General features: G+C 36.2%; 1 long non-coding RNA gene across 1 annotated transcript; it reads right to left on the reverse strand.

Annotated features, from left to right (window-relative positions):
* Positions 1–583: 583 nt before the first annotated feature.
* On the reverse strand, positions 584–13,658 carry LOC121390750. The gene is made up of 3 exons (XR_005960254.1): positions 13,619–13,658; positions 11,408–11,455; positions 584–670 (listed from the first exon to the last, which is right to left on the reverse strand). It is a non-coding gene; the product is annotated as an uncharacterized LOC121390750 (long non-coding RNA).
* Positions 13,659–13,680: the final 22 nt, after the last annotated feature.

Raw genomic sequence — 13,680 nt, forward strand, 5'->3', positions numbered from 1 at the left:
TGTTGTCCTTAACCATTTGTTCGATGCCATATAACTGTAAATAAAATGTGTTGAGTGCATTGTTAAATAAAACATTTCCTTCATTCCATTTCTCTTGTGCTGCATTCGTGCTTTCACACTAATATGCACAGAGCAATCAATTTCAAGAGTGTTTATTTCATTAGTTGGCATGGCTTCAGTATCCAGGTCATCCTCATGGATCAGCCAATCGGATATCACTGTATGATGACAAAATCTCAGTGTTCCACCAATATTAACATGTCTGGATTTAAAAATAATAATAATTTGTAACCCACGTTCATTTCTAATTATTGAAGACAAAACAATTATGAGATATTGTTGTTTTAATATGATAAGCACTAACAGTAGGATACATGACAAATGCTTTTGAAAACAAATAAAGACAAACACAACAAAGTATATACAGTACAGTTTACACACACATAACAGTAAATAAACCAACTGCAGATATCCTGTACAAAAGAAAAATATATATGTAACAAAAACAATTTCAGACACACAAAAACGTCTTGTTTTGTTTTTAACGACACCTTCAAACATACAAAATAACATATATTTAAGTGCTATGTGGATCTTTTAAACAAGAAACCATTTTCATTTCTTCCATCTTAAAAACTGAAGGTCTGTTCGAATTGTAGAATCTGATATCCTGTACAAAAGAAAAATGTATATTTAACAAAAACAATTTCAGACATACAAAAACTTCTTGTTTTGTTTTTTAACGACACCTTCACACATACAAAATAACATATTTAAGTGCTATATGGATCTTTTAAACAAGACACCATTTCCATTTTTTCCATCTTAAAAACTGAAGGTCTGTTCGAGAGAATACATGTAGTTTGAGGGTGGAAGGAGGCAAAAATTAAATTTTGTCTACACACTATTTGATTTCTGATGCAGAACAACTGACATTATTTTGATCTTGGTTCAATCTCCACTGTCACTGGAGACAATATACAGACACAGTGAAAGAACATGTAAAGTTTGATTCGTTTAACAACACTACTAGAGCACAATTAATTAATCATCGGCTATTGGATGTCTGACACTTCGTAATTCTGGTATAGGGGAGAAAAAAACTTCTGCAACCCTCCTATAAGGTTTCTGGAACAGCTCTCAGTTCTAAGATCTCTATACATAACACAAGCATTTCAACTGATGTATCTAACAAGTTCACAGAGGTATGAAAATGGTGTTTAACATTTTATTCAATATACAATATTAACAACTACATTTTGCATAAAAATCAACATGAATATTGACATCATTATCAATATTAATGATAAAGAATAAATTGCTAATGTGAACCTGATAACACTACATCACAATATATTTAATGTGGAATTGAAGGTTGGGGTGCATGTGTGTGTATGTATATGTTAGGCCCCTCAAGTTAACACAGAATTATATAGAAAAACATTTCCTCTCAAGTGTCAAATTCACAGTATAATAAATTGATATCGGTGTGTAACAAGACGACCCATTTTTTTGGTGCCCACGTGGAAATTATTTGGCATGAATACGCACAAGCAAGAGCAATTACTTGTGCCAAACCATAATGCTTGGCAGACACCTACCGATTAACACAGACTCGACTGTCCAGTCAGTATTAATTAGTATGTGTGCACCAAGCATTAGGACAATCGCATCAGCATTAATTGGAAAGTGTGTGCCAAGCATTAGGACTGATAAGGATGTAAAGATAGTATTAATCTATATTGCACAACACGACAAATGGTAGTTTTTTGGCAATTACTTAAAACTTCCTTCTAGGTGCAGAAAACATTTTGTTCTGACAATGAAGCAAAAAGTCAAGTGCTGTATTAAAAACCTTCCTCATTGCTGTACATAATATATGATATGTATCATAACACAGGGAACCTATACTGCGATATACTGTGATACAAAATTTAAAATAATTTCCATCCCTACTATTTAGCAGAGGCTGGATGCTAAAGAAAAATGGAGGGTGGTGGTGGTGCAATATTTAAATATGTGACCTACAATATTCAAGAAGGGCTGCAACAATTAAAAATGGCACCTACAACATTCAAAAGTACTCTTAACATGCATTGTATATGGCAATACTCCCCCACAGTACCCAGAAGGAAGGAAGGAAGGAAATGTTTTATTTAACGACGCACTCAACACATTTTGTTTACGGTCATATGGCGTCGGACATATGGTTAAGAACCACACAGATATTGAGAGAGAAAACCCGCTGTTGCCACCTCATGGCCTACTCTTTTCTATTAGCAAGGGATCTTTTATATGCACCATCCCACAGCCAGGATAGTACATACCACAGCCTTTGTTACACCAGTTGTGGAGCACTGGCTTGAACGAAAAATAGCCCAATGGGTTCACCGACAGGGATTGATCCTAGACCGACCGTGCATCAAGTGAATGCTTTACCACTGGGCTACGTCCCGCCCCACAGTACCAAGATGGCAAGCATGTTACATGTCCACTACTAAACACAAATAAATTTATTGTATTCAACTGCTAAACACTGGATTAAAAACACCCTCCACACCCTCACCTGGATCCACTGATTCTGTTTATCCTTGATATATATATGTATATCTATTCTGTTTGCAGGTCCCACTAGATGACTCTTGTGTACTAAAGGTATCAATGTGTGTGTCACAGAAAAAACTATTTTCTATAAATATTAGGTTAACCTTTGGTATGCAGTATTTTGTAAGATAAGGGTCGTGGTTTTCATAATTTATTAGGCCATTCAAACATGAATGGCACTATGTAATATTAGATTATATTATGTCAAGGTATAATACCGATACTAGGTACTAGGTTCCCATATATTTCTGTGTGTGTGTGTGCATGTGTGTGTGTCTCTCTCCTCACCACCCTCTCCCTCCATCTGTCTGTCTGTCTCTCTTTCTCCGTCCATCTGGCTATCTCCTCTCTATATAGATCTGTTTCTGCCCCCTCTTCCTCCCTCTCTCTCTCTCTCTCTCTCTCACCCCTTCTCCCTCTGCCTCTCCTTTATCCATCTGTGTCTGTATAGCTCTCTCCCTCCCTCTCCTCTCTCTCTCTCTCTCTCTCTCTCTCTCTCTCTCTCTCTCTCTCTCTCTCTCTCTCTCTCTCTCTCTCTCTCTCTCTCTCTCTCTCTCTCTCTCTCTCATCTTTTCTCCGTCAATCTTTCCTTCTCTTTGTTTGTTAATATCTCTCTTTTTCTCTTAATCTCTATCTCTTAATCTGTTTCTCTCTCAATATCTCTCTCTTTCTCTCTGTCAACTGATGTCAGAACTACACCATCCACACAGGCATCCTGCAAACCATCTATCCAACCATCTATGTATGCCTATCTGACTTTAATGTTCGTGTGTGGACTGTTTATTACTGAAAAAAAACCACATTAAAGTTAACAGTTTGTTTTGTTTAATGATACCACTAGAGCACATTGATTAATTAAACATCAGCTACAGGATGTGAACTATTTATAAATTCTGACATATACTCATCAGAGGAAACCTGCCAAATTTTCGCATTAGGAGCAAGGGGGCCGATATGCCCGTTGTGGGGCACTGTTTGGGATGGGGAAAATGAAATATAAGTCTGAAGAGGTTCGGTCTTACAACACAAGCACCTCAGGTGAGAGCTCAAACAACCGAGATAAATTCCATCCTTAAAGACACATTAAGCACCACACATTACCAAAATGTTCTCATCAAAATAAATACTGCAACACAAATTTCACTGAATGACATGTCTCGCCTACTATGAACGTTTTCGTGCACTGTGATGAACATCCATACAGGTGCAACTATAAAGCAAGTTTCATTTGTGCAAGTTTGCGAGAAAATGATCTAAATCCTGAAACTTGAAAACTTTGATGCAAATATTGATGTGGTCCCCGTCAAAAAGATAATACCTATATATCGCCTACTTGGTAAAAATTAGACAAAAATGGCAAAACAATATTAATATCAACATAAAAATTAATAATCAAAATAATCTCATGCTCATCAACTGACAGGGATTGATCCCGTGACCCAGCACACACCAGGTGAGCACTCTACCACTGAGCTACATTCAACCCCTTCAACTCAGGTGTGTCAATTTGATAAAAAAAATTTTTAATATAATACACCCTGTTTTATACAGTTAAATAAAATATATATGAAACATACTGGGTAGAATTTACAAGCCTGGGTTTAACACAGGCGTCTAAGCACTGTAAATATATGTAGTTACATGTAGTTGTAAAAGTTTACTTTGTTTAACGACACCACTAGAGCACACTGATTTATGAATCTTCGGCTAATGGATGTCAAACATTTGGTAATTCTGACATATAAACAAAAAAGTTTGTTTTGTTTAACGACACCACTGGAGCATATTAATTAAATAATCATCGGTTATGGGATGTCAAACATTTGGTCATTCTCACATGTAGTCTTAGAAAGAAAACCCGCTACATTTTTCCATTAGTAGCAAAGGAATTTTTATAAATGCACCATCCCATAAACAGGATAGTGCATACCCCAGCCTTTGATATACTAGTCGTGGTGCACTGGTTGCGATCGTAGACCAACCACACATCGGGCGAATGCTTTACTACTAGGCTACATCCCACCCCTACATAAGTGTAAACCAAAAATAGACTTTTGTAAATTCAGCCCAATGTGTCTGGGTATCAAAAACAAACTTCAAAAATATGTACAGGTACGGGCATTCCATAACCTTCAAGCACCAAAATGATATGAAAATCCCCTATATGGGGGAGATATGGAGCCATGTGTTTAACATACAGGTATAAAACTAAAAAAATATCATTATACCCCTCCCTCCCCCACCAACCCCACCCAGGCAGTATACACATGTGAGTCAAATTCAAGTGGTCATCTTCTAAGGAAGCTAACCGTCCTTACAAATAACCTCAATATTCCTCCAAACCATTACAGCAACAGTCCTGCTGTGAGGTTGTTTTGTCTAACACCACGACTAGAGCATTAATCTAGAAACATTAATCATCGGCTACTGGATGTCAAACATTTGTTAATTCTGACATATAGTCTTAGAGAGGAAACCCGCTACATTTCCCCCATTACCAGCAAGGGATCTTTTATATGCACTTTCCGACAAACAAGAGAGCTCATACCGGTCATGGTGCAGTACTGGCTGGAACGAGAAATAGCCTAATGGGTCCACCAATGGGGATCGATCCTAGATCGACTGTATCAGGCGAGCGCTTTACCACAGTAACAGCAAATAATGAATGCAATTAAACCCTCAGTCCATAGTGCCAAAAGTTGACCATGTTATTGGCAATCAGTTCGACATTACTGACATTCAATATCGACATTATCACGCTGTATGATATACCGTCATTACTACACTAGCAGTAAATTAAATTTTCATACGTTCCCTATTTCTTTCCATCAATATATGACATACTACCGAGTTATATCAGCCATTTAACAGAATTTAATCACTGTACACATAACTTATCACATTATAATATCAAGTAATATATTTGGCTATTTTCATTATCTCAAATTTTGGACTTAACAAGTTTTGTAACAAACATACAGTATTTCAATTTGATCCATACATGCTCATGCATATACACTAAATGAACAGTTCCAGATATGGTTAATGAATTACATAAATAATGATTAATATCATCACATATTGCAGCGTATAAGATGAGGTATTGATTATATGAAATAATAATAATATATACATGTATATATACAATGTGTATTTACATGTACTGGAGTTTATCCCACAACCACTGTTTGTACGGGTATATTAACCGAATGTAGTGACTGTTTATAGCAAAGTCATCAACTGCTATTAGTAGTTCCTGTTTGTTGGTTTGATGAATGACAAAATAAACCCCGTTTTGTACAGTAAAATGAAGAAATATATGAAATATATTGGGCAGAATTTATGAAGCGTGTCTTTCTTTTAACGCAGGTGTTTAAGCATTGTAAATATGTACATGAAGTAAATGTTTGTTCTGTTTAACGACACCACTAGAGCACACTGACTTATTAATCATCAGCTGTTGGATGTGAAACATTTGATAATTTTAACATGTACACATGTAGTCTTAGAGAAGAAACCCGCTACATTTTCCCATTACTAGCAAGGGATCCTTTATATGCACCATCCCACACACAGGATAGCACATACCATGACCGTTGATATACCAGTTGTGGTGCACTGGTTGGAATTTGTGTTGTTTACCACCACCACTAGAGCACACTGATTTATTCATTATCAGCAACTGGATGTCAAACATTTAGTAAATTTGACATATAGTCTTAGAGAAGAAAAGCGCTAAAATTCAATTAGTAGATAGGGATCTTTTATATGCACCATCCCATATACCAGTCATGGTGCACTGGCTGGAACGAGATATACAGCCCAATAGATCCGACCCATCAATGGGAATCAATCCTGGATCGACCGCGCAACAAGCGAACACTTTACTACCTGTTATTAGTAGGATGTTGTTTGTCATGTGACCTGTTTGATTGACCTTGCTGTGACTAGATATGCAGATTAATTTCATGTTGTTTAAAATCATTAATTTCAATTGAAATGACATTTTATGTTGTGTTAAATATAACAACAATTATATGTTTGGACGTGACAAATATGAAACATTACAAGAATGAAGTCATGTATTTTGTGTGTCATACTGCAAAATGTTTGCTCGTTTAACTTGAACATATTGAAAGTTATGAAAAATGATTTTTCCACTGTTAAAATGGAGTTACAGGATACAAATTAATAACCGATTAATGATAAAGGTTATCAGATTTATCCTGTTCCGGCCGAATGGAGAATTCCACGAGATGAAAGTGAATTACATTGTACCTAAACAAAAATCCAGATTTTTTTTAAAAAGCTCTAAGGTTTGGGTTGCACTATGATTTAAAATACATATGACAACCCCCATCCAGAATGTTGAGGTTAAAGTTTGTTTTGTTTAAAGACACCACTAGAGCACTGATTTATTAATCATCAGCTACTGGATGTCAAACATTTGGTAATTCTGACAGACTGACACATCATTAGAGAGGAAATCTGCTATATTTTTCTATTAGTAGCAAGTGATCTTTTATATGCACCATCCCACAGCAGGATAACACATATCACAGACTTTGATAAGCCAGACTGTAACGAGAAATATATATGGGGATCAATCCTAAACCGACCATGCATCAGATGAGTGCTTTACCACTGGGCAACGTCTCCCCACCCCACCCATCCAGAATGTGTGTGAACACTTATCCCAAATTAAACCATATCAAAAGATTTCGATGAAGAATATGATTTTTTTTTTTTTTTGGGGGGGGGGGGGGGGGTATAAACAGTGGAAAACCCAGCAACACAGAGGATAAAAAATCTGGAATTCCTGATAAATACAGAATACTTTCATCTCTGAATTCCTTTTGGCAAATATTGCACATTCTTACCGTCACACCATAAAGCTGATAACCTATATCTTTAGTCTGTTATTCTCCATATATCAACAGTATATAAGCTACAAAATCTTCACTTTCCCAGCCCGTAACATATTTTACTAATATAAATCACAAACATATCAGTCACTACGGTCTGAATTCACAGTCTCGCTGCCTTGTCCTATCACATAGTTTACTAATGCACAAACACAAAGATATTCACCACCTTGGCTCCCCTGTACTGTTTTGGACAAACAGTGGGAAAACCCTGAAACATGGTACACAGGACTAACAATCTGGAATACCTGTTAAATACAGAATATCCATCAATACTGTCAAACAGAAACACGACTACAGCTTTTATAAAAAGTCAAAGTTTGTTTTGTTTAACAACAGGACTAGCTACTAAAAGCACATTGATTTGCTAATCATCAGCTATTAGATGTCAAACATTTGGTAATTTTGACATATAGTCTTAAAGAGGAAACCCGCTATATTTTTCCATCAGCAGCAAGGGATCTTTTATATGCATCATCCAAAAGACAGGATAGCACATACCAGTTTTAATAAAGTAATATCTTTTCACTAGAAGCATTACATATTGCTAACAGCTTGTTGCCATTTTTTTAAACATAACTACATCTAAACAGACTACAGATTTTCGAAGTTTTCTTATCGCTATGATACCGTAAAACCATTGTATGCTGACATCACTACAACACACACCAGAGTGATTTCCGTCTATGGTGGGTTTATATTATTATAGCATTAAGAGCTTCGAAAATGTGATTATATGGTTATTAATTGTATTACTGTAAGCACTGTACAAATGAAGAAAGATCGTTTATGTAACTAACCCAGCAGTTTCAAAAACAAGATGAAGGATGCAACTTTACAATTCATTGATATGGTTATATGCAAACCAACAAGAAGTACAGCCCACATTCTAGTTATCAGCAGTGTGAAAATTTCATTTTAATCTGACCTAGATTGCAGACAACAGTTAATAAAAACCCCACCAAAGAATGGTGTAATAAGAAAAGAAACCATGAAGTGAACTGATTTTCTAACAGCCTAAATATATGTATACTGATTGAAAGAAATAAAAGATCACATACATATATAGTAACATCATTTATTATATAACATTTAGTGAAATATCTTAAAATATCAGTGAAATAAAAGTGTTATCAGTCACTCAGTGACGATAACACATTTTAGAGTGAAAATTTCACTATTTCACTCTAAAATGTGTTATCGTCACTGTAGAAAAAATGTTATCTTTACTGTAAGAAAGCCGAAACTATTTTTCTGCTGGCATTTTAAAATAAAGGAATGAATGAATGTTTAACGACACCCCAACATGAAAAATACATTTGCTATTGGGTGTCAAACTATGGTAAGTATGAAGAACAAGAAATAAATAAAGTTAAATCCCCCCCCCCCCCCCCCAAGTAAAAAATAAATAAATAATAATAATAATAACAAAATAAAGGTAAATTGCCAAAAGTTATATAAATAAATAGAAAATTTCACATTTTTTGTCAAAAATTGATTTATATCTCATCTTGTGAAGTCTGCAATCATACCACACTCGCGGGGCAAACGTGACTCATGAGACATGATTGCAAACTTCACTCGATGAGATACAAAACATATTTGACAAAAAACATGAAATATTCTCTATATATTGACTGTAACCAAAATACTCGTCCACAGTATCAGGAAGTTAGTTACGGACATTCGGTGCCAGGTTAATAAAAGGCGAAAGATTTATTCTGTGAATAGAGACCAGAGTTCAGTGCCAGGTTAATAACATTTATCCTGCAACCACTGTTTCTACTGACAGATTACGATGACGAATAAAGCAAACGTCATAAATGTATACAGGCCTCCGAGAATTAAACATTTTTGTAAATCATTTACGGGTTACGCTGAAACAAATTCAGGTAAACCCATTTTGTTTTTACGTAACCTATCATGAACGTGTAAAGGATGTCATAATTTACAAGCCGTCAAGTGAGGCGGTGGGTCAAAAATATAGGAAAATAGGAATTTTTGTTGCCTGAAAATAGGGTTAAAATAGGAATTTTGCCCACAAAATAGGAATTTTGTATAAAAGTAAATGTCCCAAAATAGAGAATATTGCAGGGGTCAAGTGAGTGAGCCATCTCAAAAAACTAAATATGGAAATAGAAAACCATTGAAAAGATAATAATACAGGAAAATAAGACAATGTGTATATCATAGGAATAAAATAGGCACTTATTTTGTTTTAAGATGGGCTCCTTATAGCCATCTCGATCCACCACTTTTTATTCAGACAATGCAGTGGTTGAATTTGGTTCTTTGGAGTAAGACTTTTAAAAAGCAACACAATGCAGTATTCCTTTTATGCTATTGAATAATACAAGTTACAAGGTCAAATTTTAACTCTGAAATGGCAGGGGTGTTGACTGAAAAAAAAAACACAACAAGGCATTGCTGACCCAGTGACACCATCAAAAACAGTAGCAATGGCAGTGTGTGTATGTATGTGATTGAATGTGGGTATGGACACTATTTTTAAAATTAGTTTTCTCTTGGTAGATCAACTGGATAATATAGCTGGATTTAGTAGCTGTGTGCTAACTGAATTGGTAGAAATATGTCAAATAATTATGATACTGCTGGTGTGCACATTTAATAGAATACTTGTTACGGTAAGCAAAGCACAACCTGCAAATGATCACTGAAGTCCTACTTCCTTAGACACCATGCACCAGTATATCAGAGGTAACTCTAACAGCTTCAGCCTGACTTCGTACAATATAGACGTGATGAGCATTCAACAAGATCAGATATTACCAAAAAACAGAAACATATCCATAATTCAGAAATTATAAAATAAGAGGACTTTATATTGCATTGTGAAAATTAATAACTGGAAGCCTGTAACCATGCATCCCATCTGTATATTCAGATTTCAATGACTATGCCACAGATATCACAATATGCCTCATAGCAAGTCATCTGGAGCAAATGGTGTAAAGAGTAAAAATATGGTGTCGCTAAAAAAATATATATACAGTCTAACCTGTCTATGGCGGCCACTCGTGGGACATGACAAAAGTGGCCGCCATAGAGAGGTGGCCGCCGTATGCAGGTCATATATAAGTCCGAATTTTTAAAAACAATTACACGTATGTTGCAATAGAACTATTAAGGAGCCATATACATGTGCAAAAACGTTAACGCGATCGGCTTACTGGGTTTAGGTGGCATTTTGAAAATAAATATCAGAAATAAACTGCAGCAGTATTTAATTCCTTCTAGAGTCGACACGTTTAACTCCAGTTGTTTTAGGCTAGATACCCTCTTATCAACTGCGTTTAATGACCACCGCCGATGACTAGTACATCGCACCGTTAATCCAGATTAAAAACACTTGTTAATTAATGAACACAGCTAAGCGACCGACGACCTTTAAAGGACCGCTGTTTATCAAGCCAATTGGTTATATCAACAAAAACATCTTACGTTTTTTTTTACGATTGCCGACATTTCTTTATAACTTGCACTAAAAACAATTGTGGCCACGATAGCAGGTTCATTTTTGCTTTTTTATGACAAAAGTGTGGCCGCTGGCCGCGTTGAGCAGGTGGTTGCCATATAGAGGTAAAATATATAGTAAAATTCACTGGGGGGACCTCAGGGTGGCTGCCATGGACAGGTGGCCGCCATATGGAAGTGGCCGCGAAGGCAGGTTTGACTGTATATATGAAACTCGTTAAAAGTGCCCCAAAAAAGGGAAAAAATAGTAATTTTCATCAAAAAGAGGGCTTGATAGGGACTCATAAAAAAAAAGAGGAATAAATAGGAAAAAGTAGGATACTTGACGGTCTGCATAAATTCAATGCATGAATATAAAATGGGTTATGCAAAACTATACTTACGCGAGCGACGCGCGAGATAAACTATCACTCTCGCAATTTTCCAGAGGCCTGTGTAAAGTAGTAGAATATGTCACATAACTACATTACATGATCGATCATTTGACCTCTAGGTCGTTGTACAATATAGCTGAAATAACAGACATAATAGTTTTCGACCTTAATTTTTATGGTCTGCAGGATAAAGATAATAACTAGTTAATGACGTAGGATATCGACTCTATCCTGTTCAGGCTGAATGAGAAATGTCCCCATTCTTACCTTCACAGGATAAAGCCAATACCCTACGTCATTCACTAGTTATTCTCTATTTAACCCCACATTACATCTCCGTGTTTTATAAAGCCATATCTATACTCTAGTAGTGAATTGCATTTGGTCTTAAAACACCATGTGTTCCTCATTTCTTTCAATCAGTATATGATAAAATATACCTGAGAGTGCAGCTTTAATGTGTATGTAAATATACTCAACAAAATTAACTAGGGCCAGTAGACATTTCGTAATTCATTGCTAGTGTTATATAGAGGATACTCCCGGAGTGTCTTATATCATAATTTATCAGCACGAGTTGATAAAAGTATGAAATCTGAGGCTTGCCGAGGAGTTTTATACTTTTATTAACGAGTGCTGATAAATTATAATATCACAAGACACGAGGGGGGTATTCTTTTTATCATCCATTATCATTCTTTTCATTTGTGACAATTGTAAACAATGTCAGTAATGTGGGTTGAATGTCACAATATTTGGGAGCAGTAGACTCTTAAATAACTAGCAGAACGGCAGTGGCATGACGTCACTAATGATAGGTTTAGCACTGAAACAAACACTGTGACGTAACAAAATATTGTCTTGTTATTAATATTTGACCAATCAAGATTATAAAAAGTGATATCTCCTGCGAAGAATATCGCAGGAGCTATCACAAATTATAGTGCCAGCGATATCTGCTACAAAAGCCTTAAATTATGTTAGCACTATTTCATCACAAGTGAGTTCTACACATTGTTTCAGTAAAGTCTGACCTGTTAAACTCTCAACATTTTTTTTACATCTTGGATTTTTTTAATGCATTATTAAAAACTACCAAAATAAGCATTAGGCTACAATTCGTTTCATGATGGTTCGTAATGATACACCGGCCTCGGTGGTGTCGTAGTTAAGCCACCGGAAGTAAGGCTGCTAGGTACTGGGTTCGCATACCGCTACCGGATGTCACCCAGAGCGAGTTTAACGACTCAATGGGTAGGTCTAAGGCCACTACACTGACTTCTTTATCACTAACAACTAACTCACTGTCCTGGACATACAGCCCAGATAGCTGAGGTGTGTGCCAAGGACAGCATGCTTGAACCTTAAAAGTTAGAAGCACAAAAATAATAATAAATGAAATGTTCACGCTTGTCATTTACGGCAAATCATCAACTTTAAGAACATGCCACAGCATCGACACCATACAATAGAAGAATCTGTATTTAAAAAAATATTTACCATATTTAAAGAGAAATGCCCCCAAAATATCTACAGCCCCTTCATTAATTTTGTTGAGAATATATCTACCGTAACAACAACACTAACATAATTCTACGAGTTAAATTTGAGAACCTGAATCTCACAAATCACAATTAACAGGTAAAACACTGTTACTTTATTATTACTACCGTATATGTTTACAAACAAATGTAAAACAACAACACTAGCACAGGCATGGACATCACAAGTGCTATAACCACTGAGCCAGCTACATGTGTGTATGATTTATACAAGTATATGACAAGTGAATAACCATAGTTCTACAAAACGATTTTGTGCTTGGGGGAAAAACAAAACAAATTGCAGAAAACAAAATCCACATTAAATTCACTGACCCTAGTTTCGCGACATGTGAAGGAAGGAAGAGGGAAGGAAATGTTTGATTTAATGACGCACTCAACACATTTTATTTACGGTTATATGGCATCAGACATATGGTTAAGGACCACACAGATATAGAGAGAGGAAACCCGCTGTTGCCACTTCATGGGCTATTCTTTTCGATTAGCAGCAAGGGATCTTTTATATGCACTATCCCACAGACAGAATAGCATGTACCACGGTCTTTGAAATACCAGTCATCACATTCTGGACTCGGCCTCCCCTCCCCATCCCCTATTTAACTAGAGTCAGTGTATTTAATCACACAGTGGACTCGCACTGCACACTGCCATGCACCTCATCCAACATCACGGAACTGGCCAGCTCCAGGTTCCAGTGGAGGGCCTCCCCTCCGCACC

The sequence above is a fragment of the Gigantopelta aegis genome, chromosome 15 (assembly GCF_016097555.1).
Source record: "Gigantopelta aegis isolate Gae_Host chromosome 15, Gae_host_genome, whole genome shotgun sequence".
Lineage (NCBI taxonomy): Eukaryota > Metazoa > Mollusca > Gastropoda > Neomphalida > Peltospiridae > Gigantopelta > Gigantopelta aegis.